At 43.6% G+C, this 6,972-nt stretch overlaps 1 long non-coding RNA gene across 2 annotated transcripts; it reads left to right on the plus strand.

Annotated features, from left to right (window-relative positions):
* Positions 1 to 1,244: 1,244 nt before the first annotated feature.
* On the plus strand, positions 1,245 to 6,736 carry LOC134479402 (uncharacterized). Of its 2 annotated transcripts, XR_010052714.1 has the most exons (4): positions 1,245 to 1,892; positions 4,079 to 4,262; positions 4,345 to 4,518; positions 6,585 to 6,736. It is a non-coding gene; the product is annotated as an uncharacterized LOC134479402 (long non-coding RNA). The 2 variants fall into 2 exon arrangements; XR_010052715.1 differs by lacking the exon at positions 1,245 to 1,892 and having other exon boundaries at positions 3,572 to 4,262; positions 6,589 to 6,736.
* The last annotated feature ends 236 nt before the right edge of the window (positions 6,737 to 6,972 follow it).

Consider the following 6,972-nt stretch of genomic DNA (forward strand, 5'->3'; position numbering starts at 1 on the left):
TCTTTAGGTTCTCCAGACTCATCTAAACCATCAACCCACACTTACAGGTTACCTAACAGGAGATAGACTACCTCTCGTAATTCTCACAGCAGCTCGGGGAGCGTGGAATAGTTCCATTTTGCAAATGAGGAAAAGGACACAGGGAAGTTAATTAATTTGCCCAGCACACTGAAGAGCAGACACTACAAGATATTGTGATCTCTGGATTTTCTCCCCTTCCCTAGAATCTGAGTCTCTTGAAGACAGAATCCCAAAATAAAATTATATGAATTAAATCCCTGAGCTTTAATATTAATTTATTACTTCATGTGTGTGTGTGTGTGTGTGTGTGTGTGTGTGCTTTTGTATACATTATGTATCGAATACCATTTTTTTCCATTGAAAGTCCCTCCATGTATGTATCTCAAGTATTAACTGATTGGTAAGAGAGAACTGAAAAGTCACACTGTCAGAAGAGTTGCCAAGGGCACTGACTGCTCTTCCAGAGGTCCTGAGTTCAAATCCCAGCAACCACATGGTGGCTTACAACCATCTGTAATGGGATCCAATGCCCTCTTCTGGTGTGTCTGAAGACAGCTACAGAGTACTCATATATAAAATAAATAAATAAATATTTAAAAAAAGAAGAGTTGCCAAGCCTCCTTCAGTTCATAGTAACAAATATTTTTTTTCCTAGTTTGTTTTCTGTTGCTATAACAAAATACCCAAAGTTGTATACTTTAAATGGAAGAGATGTGTCTTACAGTTTGAAGATCCACAAACAGATAGAGCTCTTGTTCCACTGTGGGCCTTTTGGGTACGAAACAAAAACAAAAAATAAAAAACCATGGCAGATGCTATCATTGTGGAAATGTGTCAGAGGGAGATATCATGATAACACAGGAAGCCAGAGATTCACAATCCAGGATCACTCTATTTGATAACCCCCTCCCAGCAGGGTCCCATAGCAATCACATCTTCCAAAGGTACTCCAGCTGGGCAGTGGTGGCACACACTAATCCCAGCACCCAGGAGGCAGAGGTAGGCAGATTCCTGAGTTTGAGGCCAGCCTGGTCTACAGAGTAAGTTCCAGGACAGCCAGGGCTACACAGAAAAACTGTCTCAAAAACAAACAAACAAACAAAACCTCTTAAAATTTAAGGAGCTGAAGACATATCTCGGTGGTTAAGAGCACTGGCTGATCTTCCAGAGGTTCTGAGTTCTATTCCCAGCAACTATATGTTGGCTCACAACCATCCGTAATGGAATGCTTTCCTTCTTCTGGCCTGCAGACAGAATACTCAGACATAACAAAAGGAACAAGGTGGTGCTCCAATGGCCTACCTCCTGCCTTTCTTCACTTCTTACAGATCCTGCCACCTTTTCAACCTCTCCACACTGGCACTAACTGACACCAGGAGGTGTTGCTGACCTTCTAGGAATGAGGCGCCAAGCTAGCCTTCAGGTTTATAGATCACTTCCTAGAGAGTGGTGAGGTGCTATATCCCATGACATCAGGCACACTGTTCCCCTTGCCTTGGGCAGAACCTTCCTTCCAGTGAGTACAGCATGAAGACATGGCAGCAATATATTGCGTGATTTATTGAAGTTTCTTTGGACTTTAACTCTTTTGTTGCTAGGCATTTTTAGAGATGGGGTTCTCATTAGATAGCCCAGGCTGGCTTAGAACGTCCTCTGTAACTTGGGCTAGCCATGCCTCAGTCCCTCCCCTCAAGTTCTGATATACATATAAACACCACCTTTGTTATCTTTGAGTGCTCTGTATGCCTGTATGCCTGTATGCCTATAGAGCATTACAGATGGCTGTGAGTCACCCTACGCTTACCAGGAATTGAACTCAGGACCTCTGGAAGAGCAGCCAGTGCTCTTTCACATACACATCTCATACAAACGTAAGCTACCATGCTTAGCTCCAACATTTTAACAAGTGTTGTATTTAATTTATAAAATTAGCTGGGGCTGGGGATTTAGCTCAGTGGTAGAGCGCTTGCCTAGGAAGCAAAAAAAAAAAAAAAAAATTAGCTAACCATGCAGGGGTGGGTCTACATGGTGGGTAGCACATATGTAGAAGTCAGAGGAAAATTTTCAGAAGTTCTTTTTTTTTTTTGTTCTTTTTTTTTTTTCGGAGCTGGGGACCGAACCCAGGGCCTTGCCCTTGCTAGGCAAGCGCTCTACCACTGAGCTAAATCCCCAACCCCTAGAAGTTCTTCCCTTCTACTTGAAGCAGTGTCTCTTGTTTCTGCTGTTGCTGTGTAGCCCAGGCTAGTCTCCAGCCAGTTCTCCAGTCTCTGCCTGCAGATCCTCCAGCACCATGTGTGCCTGCAGACCGCCATGCTTCCCACCATGCTGATCAGGGACTGAACTTCTGAAACTGTGAGCCAGCCCCCACGAAATGCTTCCCTTTTTAAGAGCTGCTGTGGTCGTGGTGTCTCTTCACAGCAATAGAACCCTGACTAAGACAATATGTGGAGACAAGAAAAAAACAGGAGGAAGAGAAATGAAGCAGCAAGGCCCGGGGCTGCAGAAGTAGACTGGGCTTTGAACACATAGCAAGGAATCTGGTCTTTTTTCTGAGAGAATGGGGAATCATAGGGTTTTGAAGTGCTGGGACAATGAGATTTATAATTACTGTTACATCCTTGGCACTGTCTACCACAGTCACAGAACAATATACCTCAGCTCTTGCAAGCCTGGCTGTGAACTCCCTCCAGTTCACAAAGAGGGTTTTTTTTTTTTTTTTTTGGTCAGGAGAAAGGGCCCTGAGGTAACTTTCCAAGGCTACATCCTGGAGGAAAATGGCCATATCCTCTCTCTTTCCAGGACACCCTCTGGCACCAGCCTCCTCTTAGCAGTCCCCCTCTCACAATGCCCCTGCACAGAATCATTCAGGTGCACATCTTTATCTTCCAGCTTGAAACATTACCAATTTCTTTTCCTGATTTACTAGCCTCCTGTTTTTATCTTTTCGAACTTAAAACTAAAGGTTTATTTTTAATTTTCTAATTTTCTTTTTGTTGTTGTTGTTGCTTTGGTTTAGTTTGGTTTGTTTGTTGTTGTTGTTTGTTTTTTGTTTTTTTTTTTTTCTTCTAAGACAGGGTTTCCCTGTGTAGCCCTGGCTGTCCTGGAATTGTCTTTGTAGACCAGACTGACTTCCTCTGCTTCCTGAGTGCTAGGATCAAAGTCGCACACCACCACCGCCCAGCATTTAAAGTTAGTTTTAACACACATGAATCACATGTAGATGTTCATATAGCTAAAACATTTGTGAATTCTTTTTATAAAATAACCTTGGGAGGAAGATCCATTTATAACTGGAGCTCAACCACTAAGCCAGAGTATAGCTCTTCTGTTTTTACAATCCACTGGGAGCTGGAGAAGTGGCTCATGGTTAAGAATTATCACGGCTCTCCCAGAGGACCCTAGGTTGGTCCCCAGCATCCACATGGGGCAGCTGATAACTGCTTGTAACTCCACCTCCAAGATATCCAATACTCTGACTCTCTCTCTCTCTCTCTCTCTCTCTCTCTCTCTCTCTCTCTCGTCTCAGAACCAATCTTTTTTTTTTTGTTGTTCTTTTTTTTTTTTTTTTTCGGAGCTGGGGACCGAACCCAGGGCCTTGCGCTTCCTAGGCAAGTGCTCTACCACTGAGCTAAATCCCCAACCCCTGAGCTAAATCCCCAACCCCTAGAACCAATCTTAAAAACAAACAACAACACTTAGACTTGCACCTTTCTCCAGTTGAAGTCTAAAACACTCTACTCCACCCTTATCTCTAGATTCCTTTGATTTTTGTGACTGAGTCACTTTGTGGGAATTTCTATAGAAAGAACAGGAGCCTCTTAGCTTCATTCTCCTTACACCCGCAAATTCTCTAACAACTCCAAATGCCTCCCTCAGAGTCAATACAGGACACAGAGATAGTACAGACAGGGTTAAAGTAAAACAAAAACTACCCCAAGCGCCCCCGTATCCTTGGGGTACACTTACCAGCAGGGCGAGGAGCCCACACAATAAAATCCCGTCTAAAACCCAGTTGTGTTTTGATGATTAAATCCACTAAAATTCATACACGATTTAGGAGACGTCTACATAGAAGTGATCACAGTGTTTGGAAAAGAAAGCAAAGAGAACCGAAGAAAATGTACTCAAAAGGAAATGGGGCAGAATCTCTTAAAAGTGTGTGTTTGATAGACTGTGCTCGACTGTACCTCGGAGCAGAAGAAGCAAGCAGCCCAAAGCCGCCTCCTGGAGGGAAGGAGAAGGTACCGCTCACTGCTCGGAAGGAAGCCAAACTGAACCAAATGGCTTTATCTGCTTGTCTAATCCTGCCTTTATATTTTTCAGCGCTAGAGATTAAACTCACACCAGGCAGCCTCCTCTACCACTGAGCTGCACCGCAGGCTGAGGCTGCCAACTTTGAGGAGCTTAGCTGTTCTTGCCCTCAGCCGGGTCCACCTGTGCTTACTGACTTCAGCTAGCATTGCGGCCATGTCATTTAGCATAGTAAGGTGATATCAGGTAAGGACAGCCACGGGCTCTCATTTCACTTTCCTTGAGACGATGGAAAGTATGACATACTCCTTCCCTGAACAAGCAGTGAAATTGCAACAATGTTACCACAAAGCATTGGAGACATGTCTTTAACCCTTTAAAGGACAGAGAAGAGATGCTATTGGCACTGTGTGGTCCTTCAATCTCTTAGCTTTGGGCATCATCTTAGGAGAAAAAAAGGAGACTTGAGAGTTTAAAACTCCTATGCCTTAGGCATGTAATACGTTTTATATGTTTGTTTTCCTATTAAAAATTTTTAAAAAATAGGCCGGATGTCAACGATGCACGCCTTTAATCCCAGCATTGGGAGGCAGAGGCAAGAGGATCTCTGTGAGTTCAAGGCCAGCCTAGTCTTCAGAGTGAGTGCCAGGACAGCTAGGGCTACACAGAGAAACCCTGCCTTGAAAAACCAGACCAAACACACAAATTAAAAAAAAAAAATAGAGGGGTTGGGGATTTAGCTCAGTGGTAGAGCGCTTGCCTAGGAAGCGCAAGGTCCTGGGTTCAGTCCCCAGCTCAGAAAAAAAGAACCAAAAAAAAAAAAAAAATAGATAAAGCCAGGTGTGCACATCTGTAATGCCAGCACTCATAAGGCTGAGGCAGGAGGATCACCATGAGTTTGAAGTCAGTTGAGTTATCGAGCTCCAGGCCTGTGTAGGTTAGAGTAGGACTCTGTCTCAACAAACCAAATGTAAGATAAAATGTAAAAGGAGTTTCAAACTATGCTCTTTAGGGAAAGCTTTACTCTTGCCTAACGGTGTACTTCGGCAACTGAACTGGGAAAGTTGACTATTTTAACATTTAGATTCACCTAAATCAATTCCATCTGTCAAGAGACAATCTCATATATTTGGCATACAACACTATGGTTACATTTTTAAAAGAGATTGCTATAGGTAGGGTGGTATCCAGGGTGGAGGGGAACATTATGAGATAGGAACAATGATTTCTGCAAACTTTTCTTTTTCTTTTTTTTAAACTTTTCTTTTAAAATATCTATTTTTATTTTATATACATCGGTGTTTTGACTACATGTATGTCTATTTAAGGGTGTTGGATCCCCTGGAACAAGAGTTACAGACAACTGTGAGCTGCCATGTGGGTGCTGGGAATGGAACTTGGGTCCTCTGGAAGAACAGTCTGTGCTCTTAACCACTGAGCCATCTCTCCAGCCCGGCAAACTTTGTTATATATATATATATTTGCGTGTGTGTGTGTGTGTGTGTGTGTGTGTGTGTGTGTGTGTGTGTGTGTGTGTATGGGAAAGAAAACAAAGGTTTCTTTTCTCTTTAAAAAAAATTGTTTGCCCATTTTACACCACAATTGTTGATTGCTCTGGGTACAGCCCTCCTGTTTGTAGCCTCTCTTTCCGTTTCTTCCTCCTGTCACCTTCAGATCTATTTATTTATGTCCCTGTTACCAGGACACTTCACACTTGAATTTCTGGTTCTGTTTACCCACCCCACTCCCATTCTAGGCTTACCTGACATCTCCCTTCCTGAACATGACTGGATTTGAATGGAGGGCCTTGGCGGATAGCCCTTAGATCTTTACCCTCTCTATGACCGTAGGCTGATGACCCTCCCCGTCCTGAATAATTTTGACTAGATATAATGGCATTCTGGGCTAGTAAAAAGACACCCGTAATTTTGTATTTTGTCTTTAATGCCCCTAAACACAAAACTACTTCGTGCCAAAGGATATGCTTTGTGATCGTCCCGTAAGTTTTTAAATATCTTTTGTTTTTCGGGGGGAGGGGGTGTTGGGTGTTCCTTACTTCAGCTACTGATGTAGAGCCATTTATCTCCCCCTAGTGGTTTCTCTTGGTATCTGTCTGTCTTATTTCCTACTTCTCCCAGCTCCACCCTTACGAACAGCTGAGAAGTGATCCTCAAGCACAGGTCTGGTACCACTTTCTATTCACCTTTCAACGGCTCTTTACCACACAAGGAACAAAAGCATAACCCCCGCCCGCCCACCTACCTGCACTATCCGTCTGAATATCTATGTAATTTCTGTTGTTCTGTTTTGAGACAGGCTCTTAGGCAGCCAAGGTGGGCTTCAAGTTCTTGTGTAGCTGAGGATGACGTCGAACTTCAGATCCTTCTGAGTGCCCAGGATTACAGATGTGTGACACCACACCCAGTTTATGTGGTACTGAGGTCTGAACTGGAGCTTTCTGCATGCTAGGCAAGTGTTCTACCAAGTTGAGCTACACCTCCTGGCTCTATAATATCTGCTGCTTGAAATCCTGTACATTCTTCAGGGTGCAATTGTTTTTATGTGCACCCTGTGTGTGCACGGTGCCTGGAAAGATCAGAGCATCTTCAGGAACCAGAGTTAGGGATGCTTGTGAACCACCAGGTAGATGCTGGGAACTGAACCCAGGTCCTCTGCAAGAGCAGCAGGTGCTCTTGAACC

Source organism: Rattus norvegicus, chromosome 6 (assembly GCF_036323735.1).
Source record: "Rattus norvegicus strain BN/NHsdMcwi chromosome 6, GRCr8, whole genome shotgun sequence".
Taxonomy (NCBI): domain Eukaryota; kingdom Metazoa; phylum Chordata; class Mammalia; order Rodentia; family Muridae; genus Rattus; species Rattus norvegicus.